The sequence below is a fragment of the Dipodomys merriami genome, unplaced genomic scaffold (genome assembly GCF_024711535.1).
Source record: "Dipodomys merriami isolate MVZ:Mamm:240054 unplaced genomic scaffold, mDipMer1.0.p SCAF_316, whole genome shotgun sequence".
In the NCBI taxonomy this organism is placed as follows: Eukaryota; Metazoa; Chordata; class Mammalia; order Rodentia; family Heteromyidae; genus Dipodomys; species Dipodomys merriami.
The window spans coordinates 73,666-80,813 of record NW_027204671.1 but is presented as its reverse complement, the minus strand read 5'-3'; positions in this window follow the sequence as shown (position 1 = coordinate 80,813).

Below are 7,148 nucleotides of genomic sequence, written 5' to 3'. Positions count from 1 at the left end.
AATGCCAATGACTGTCTATGCAGCGGCGGCTGACGACATCTTAAATTTATTTCTGACAATTATCTCAACAGACCGGAGAGAGAGAGAGCTGAGTAACCAGTAAAATGGACCCGTGGAAACCGAGGCCAGCACCTGCACATAACGGACCCGTGGAAACCGAGGCTACACCTGCACATAACGGACCCGTGGAAACCTAGGCCAGCACCTGCACATAAAGGTGGAAAGTGAACGCATTCCTCCGGAGTTAGGAAAAGGCAAGCCGTCTCCCCTTCCTAACTCTGCTCCTCAAGGTCTATTAACATTTCCTAGAATACTCGGGCTGCAGAAGGACAAAAAGTCAATGGCAAAATCAATCTTCTTTCCATATGCTCTCAACAAACAACTAGAAAACCAAACAAATACAATACCATCTGAGTGCTCCAAAGAACGGTCTCACTAGGAAGCCTAGGCTAGCCTCAAACTCCAGATCCTCCTGCCTCAGCCTCCCCAGGGCTGAGATTAGAGATGTGGGCCACCATGCCCGGTGCAAGTCTTCTGCTCACAATGGAACTAAATTCAAAACTGATGCCAGTCAATTAATATAAAGCACCCGACATGCATGAAGAGGCCTGGCTGACAGCCTGAGTCCAGCAGTGGGTAGCTGCCCTGGTTAACCCTCATCCATGCATTTATTCATCCACTCATTAATTCTACAATTTTCTGTGGAAATCAGAATGGCTGGAGAGAGCCACCGGTGGGAGGAGACGTGAGGCTTTGCTTTCTGGGCTGAGTGGAGCAGGCCGGGCAGCCAGGTAGATGGCAAGTGAAGGATGGGTTCCAAGTCTGTGCGAAGGAGCACTGGGCTGAGCGTGGGGAGAACGTGGGGGAGACGCGGGAATCTTGCTTGCGCTCCAGGCTGTCCTGTGGTTACAAAACATCTGCCTTCCGGATGGACAACCCTGGGCAGCGAGGACAGCTCAGCCTGCTAGAATCCGGGCCCTTCATGCTTGGGGCCAGGCGTTGGTCTCCGATGGAGGCCCCAGAGAACCACGAATGATCCGCCATGTCGGGCAAGGGCAGACGCAGCTTTCTAAATTGCTCCGACCTGGGCTGCTGCGCTTACGTCGTGCATGGCAAACCGAGAGAGCCTTTAGCTAATAATCAATTCTGTTCTGGACGAGACCGGCATGTGACCACAGGGACCACAGCCTGGAATGGGATCCTGAAAGCCAAGCTCTGGCAGGTGCCAAAAACCCAGCCTGGCAACCATCTGTCAAGGACACGTCCTCTTGCTGATAGAAGGCGGTCCAGCCCTTGCTGTGGAAGTCCACACGTGGAGTTGGGCACGTGGGCCCTGGGTAAGCAGATGAGCCACAGGGCACCCACTGCAGCATTTCGGCATCGTGCTGGCTCTCCAGGCAGAGCGGCGTCAGAGATGGGGGACGGTGCCCTCTGCCTGATGGAGCGTTTCTCGTCCCCATGGGCCTTGCGTGCTCGGGTGGGGCGCAGATGAGCATCAGAGACCTTGAGAAGGTCCGAGAACATTTTGGACATTAAGTATGCAGGACCCCTGTCTGCACCAGCCCCCAGTCTGCACCCACACTGCCCCAGCCCCCAGATCACACCCGGAGCCTTCTGTAGATCTCCCGCGAGCAGCAGGAATCACGGCTGTTGGCAGAATGCTCGGCCAGCTCCCAGAAACACTGCGTTTGCTGCTGGTCCCCCGCAGGACCCGTACACCCTGGCTACACAGAGCAGTGAAATGCCACGCCGACTTACAACTCCCAGACGCCTGGGCGGGCTCACCTCTCCAGTTCCAGCAGCTGGGCACCTTGTCCCCCAGCAGGGCTGAAACGCACACATTAGTATCAGAGCTGAGCTCCCTGGGCATGGCTATCTAAATTCCACCCTCTGATCTCTGCACAGGTGTGGGCTGTGTGTCCCCCTGGCTGGCAGCAGAGGGGCCCACGGGACAAATGGTCAGGAAAGCAAAAGTTCACAGCTCAGCCTGCCAGGGCGACTTAAAAGAGGGTTCTCAATTTCCATAATTCACAGCCGGTCAGGTGAGTGGACTTACTCCGGGATTCGCCAGGGAGCTGAGTTCGGAGAACACAGAGACCACGAGACGAATCTGAGTTGTGTGTTTTGTTCTCCTTAGGGTGTTGGACTGTTTGATAATTCTCACTCAAGCAGGTGGAGGCTAAGTCCTCCCCCCCTTGAAGCACGAGAGGTGCTTAGTGCTTTGCCTCTAACAAATAGAACAGGATGAAGCACCGTGGGTTGTTGACCCTGGCTCGAGGGCATGGCTGGTTCCTTACTCTTCCTCTAGCACCTCCTTCCTCCCCTTCTCAGTCCCTCCTGCCTCCAAGCCGATGACTGCCAAGTTCAGAGCTCCTGTAGTGCCCAGATACCAGCCCCGCCCACAGCCACCAGGGAAGCCAGGAAGGCCTGCAGCCCAGCTAGCCTCCTGCCGGATTCACCGATTCACCGGAGGCGTCAGCGAAGTCTCTCCCCAGCTCCTGACTCCGTCATGTCACACACGGGAAACAGAAGTGGGAAATACACTCTTGTGGAGGGGACCTTGTTTCTTGGACCTCGTTTCATTGGCAAGCAGCCTGCCAGTGTGGGGTTCCTGACACGCCCCTCCGCTGTGACCGCCAGGACCTTCCAGCCCAGGCAGGGAGACAGGGTTGCCCAGAGCTGCTGACGGATCTTGCCTCTGCCGTGGGGCACAGAGGGAGGGCACCGCAGGCTGGGCGTTCGGGGTACTGAGCAGCACCCTCGTTTCTAACCCGTGGGTTCCAGCAGCCTCTTCCTCCAGTTGTGCTAGACAAGGGTGTCTGGGCCTTTTCTATGTTCCCCTATCAGGGGAGAGGGGGACCCAAAGTCACACCGGGCAAGCCCTGAGACAGAGGCCACACGCCTGGAGATGAACTCGCAGGGTTTCCTGCATAGGCAGGTCCTCCCGTGTCTTCTTCCTCTATTCTGAACGGTGACGGCACACATCTCACCAACACCAACATTTGAGTTTTCAACAATTTGCTGGAAATTGACGGAAGGAAACATTGATTTTGAGTGAGAAAAGGAGAGAAAAGGTCTGGGGGAGGTGAGACTATTTTCCTATATGGTGCCAAAGGAGGATTCCTAGGGAAACGTCCTTTAAAGAATTCATCTTGCTGGGCGCAGTGGCTCATGCCTATAATAATAACAACTCAGGAGGCTGAGATCTGAGGATCGAGGTTCAAAGCCAGCCTGGACCAGGAAAAGCCCATGAGACTCTTATCTCTGATTAATCACCAGAAAACCAGAAGTGGTGCTATGGCTGAAGTGGTAGAGCACTCGCCTTGAGCTGAAGAACTGAGGGACAGCGCCCAAGCCCAGAGTTCAAGCCCCACAACTGACAGGAAAAAAAGAAAAAGAAAGCACTGAGCCACCTCCACTGCCCCTTCGTCCCTCCCCCTGTGTGGTGTTCAGCATGTGTGTGCCCATTTCTTACTGTCCTGATGAGGCACCGTGACTCTTGTGTTCCTCTCTTCTGCCAAATGGAAAATCCATGGGGACGGAGCATGTCTGTTCTCTTCCCCCTGATCGCTGCTCCCCCCCTCACTTTTCTTTTTCATCTTCAAATCACCCAAGGCCAGCCTGGTGCTTTGCATTGTCCCCTCCCCAATAAATACTTTCTGCACATTAATTCTTTCAAAATGCTTAAATTTCACCAGTGGCAACAGTAACCATCTAAGTGTATATACTCATGAACCACAATTCACTAAATATTTTCTAGAGTGTGTACCCAACAAATGTGAGGCTGGGGGACCTCAGCTGTAACTTGTCTTTCCACCTGCCTTCTAGTCTACAAATAAAACTTGTCAGCTCCCATAATCAACAGTCTCCCGGTGAATTTAGTCATTTGGGGTCCTGGGTGTTTTGTTTTTTTTTTTTTTTAAATAACACCTGCAGAACAATCATTAGAACCTGATTAATCCTGTCTCTCCTAAAAAATTAAATATACCTTCTAAAAAGCTGGAATGTGTTTAGGGTGATTAATTTTCAGACCATTCTAAGAAGGGGGTTGTATGGCTAAATATGTACCTATATATATACTAGAAAAAACTGTGTGCACACGTGTGTGAGTTCAGCTTCAGATGCCCATTCACTTCGTTATGTGTGTTTGTACATGTGTGTGTATGTGTTCATATTTACTAAACTAGAAGTGATGAGACTGAGGGAAAAATTCAGAAGCACATGTTACTTTACAGCTCAGGCAGACACGAGTTCTGAGATTCCATTACCCTGTACCAATAGATGTGGGAGGGATGTGGTGTGCCGTTGTGGAGAGGCAGGTGGGGTCAGTTAGGAATATGATCAAAATAGTTTATGCATGTGTGTGAACTGGAACAGGGAAGCTCTGGAGGTTGGTTTGGGATGCGGGAGGGAGATGGGGCGGGCGGGGCTGATCAAGGTAGCGAATGCGTGTGTGAAGACATCAATGCACGCACAGACAGGAGCGCTGCATTTAAAAAGTAAACGACAAACGAACAAGGAGAAAGTAAGAGTGTGAGATTGGCCTTCCTGTTCAACAGTGGTGTTGGGTTGAGAGGACACCGTGGGTGATGCGGGCCTGCGCTCCTGCCTTGAGGCACGCGACGCTCCCTCCAGTGGCCGCAGAGCAGGTTGCAAAAGGCAAAATCGTGGACCGTTTGGCTTGCGGGACCCATGCCCCTGTGGCTCTTGCTCAGTGGTTGAAACCCAGCGCCAGGCCGTCCGTCCATGCAGAAGGCCAGAGCAAAGGGGCAACTCCACCTCCATGGCTGCTGGGAGCTGAAGGCAGCCCGGTGCAGCCCCTCCCCGCCCCCTCCAGGAGCAGGCACACACACCCATCTGCCGACTCGGGCTGATCACCACTTAGAGCTAAGGACACGAGGTAAATGGGTGAAACTCTCTGTCCATTTCCTCCCCCGGAGTGCGGTGATCACTGTGGCTTCTGCGTGAGGCTGCTGATGAGGATAATGGAATTAATGCACGCTGCGCTCCGGGGACCTCGCCACCGGCTAGCAAGCACCGGCGTGAGCTCTGCTGCCCTCGCCGCCGCTGCCAGTCAAAGGAGAACACGTGAGTGTCCACCACACACGTCCCCACGCACACCGCTAAGGTAGTTGGCCTTCTTATTCTGTGATGAAACACCCAACAGAATAGGAGGAGAACGGGTTATTTGGGTTTGGTTCCAGAAGTTTCCATCCGTCCCGGCTGGCCCCTCAGTGCTGAGCCCATGGTGAAACAGAACGTCTCAAAGTCAGGAGTGTGTGGCAGAGGCCACATGGTAGACAAGAAGCAGGGGAGGGCACCCAGGACCAGGTGTGCCCTTCAAAGGCACAGCCTCAGAGAGTGGCCTTCCTCCTCCCACTGGGGCCTCCAAAGTACGCCATCGCTGGCAACCACGCCTTCAACATGAGAGCCCGCAGCACACTGCACATGCAACCGTAGCCTGGATGGTGCTCTCTCTCTGTCTCTCTCTGTCTCTGTCTCTGTCTCTGTTTCTCTCTCTCTCTCTCTCTCTCTCTCTCTCTCTCTCTCTCTCTCTCTCTCTCTCTCTCTCTCTCTCTCTCTCTTTCTGTCCCTCCCCCTCTTTTCTGAGATACCTGTCTTTGTCACTTCAATGACACAAAAAGGGAAGGAAAGGCTGAATCTGTCCCCAGTGATGTCACGGTGGGCCCCGATTTCCACCCCTGTGGTGAACGGAGAGGCTGCTGCAGGCAGGCGGGGGCCAGCTGGCTCCTGCTCAGTTTCCCTTCTGCCTTCCGGAGCCAGAGCCATTGCAGGTCGAAAGGGAAACCGATCTGGCCGTCTGGGGCCGTGGAGCTGCACACAGATTCATCTTAATTAAGACAAACTCAGTTTCAATCAGAATACCGATTCTTTATCCATTTCAAGCACATTAGAAAGAAGCAGATTTTTTAATTCCCAAATGAAGAAAGGGGCCAGGGAGCCTGCGACTCCCTCTAACCAGGCTTGGGTCACGCCATTTGTGGACAATTAGGGAAATACGGCCTATGACAGTGCCCAGCCACACTAGGGCGGTGGCACTGGCTAGACTGACTGCAGGACTTTGTCACGCTCAACCTGAGCGGAAGGTGTGAGGCTTGTGCCTGGGCTTAGAACTGAGATGCTTTACCCCTTGTTGCGCCAGCTCCCCTGCACTGTCTCCGCAGTGCCTCTGTGTTCTGCAAATGAGTGATCATCTGCAGGAAGGATGTGGGGAATCAGGACGGCTCAGCGGGCGCAGGCTTTGGCGTAGCTCTCTTCCTCCCCTTGGCCCTGCTCAGTGCTCACTGGGGTCCATGCCCTGGAGAAGCCCTGCTCCAGGGACCAGGCGCCAGGCTCCGGCTCTGGAGAGCAGTCAGCACACGTTTTGGATCTCCAAGCAACCCTCAAGGCCTCATGGTGGGAGGCCGGCCCTCGCCAACCCTTGGTGTTCATCTGGACTCTCCCCACGGTCCCGCGCTGTCGTGGCCATGGCTGCCAGGAGGTGAGCTCATGAGCTACAGAGGCTCCTTGCCTGGAGCACTTGCGGAGAGACCAAAGTGGTCACTGATCTCCATGGGCAAAGGAGGAGGAAACCAGTGAACTGTCATGGCATCAGCCTCTGCCCTGACAGACAACTGAGCGACCCTGGGTCAGGGGCTCCACCTGGCACCAAAGCCACCTCACTCAGTCCCGCGTACGCTCCCCAGCTGTCACCTGGAGCAAGGTGTTTCAAGTGTCTGACACTCCAGCCTCAGGGGCCTGGAACGCGGGGCCCTGGGACCCAGTGCAGCCGACAGTGGGGAAGTGACAAGGATCTTCTCAGTAGAGCAGCTGGGGGAGGAAGCAAGACGTATTTTCTCAATGTTCAGGTGAATGATTCCGCTACCTGTGGAACGTCAGAACTGTGGAATACTACACAAGAGTAGAAGGGAGCAAACTATGAATTCACCTAACAACCTGGAAGGATTTATGAACTGCATAGGGCCAATCTGAAAACACTGCATCCTTGATGATTCAGTGTAAATGACATTCTCCAGATGAAGAGCTGGGTGAGCAAGGGTGGTGTGCGTCAGAAGTCAGCGGTGACAGAGCTAAGGTGCTCGCCTCTCTGGGGAGGGCGTGCGGCAGGGCCACCAGGCACCTACACT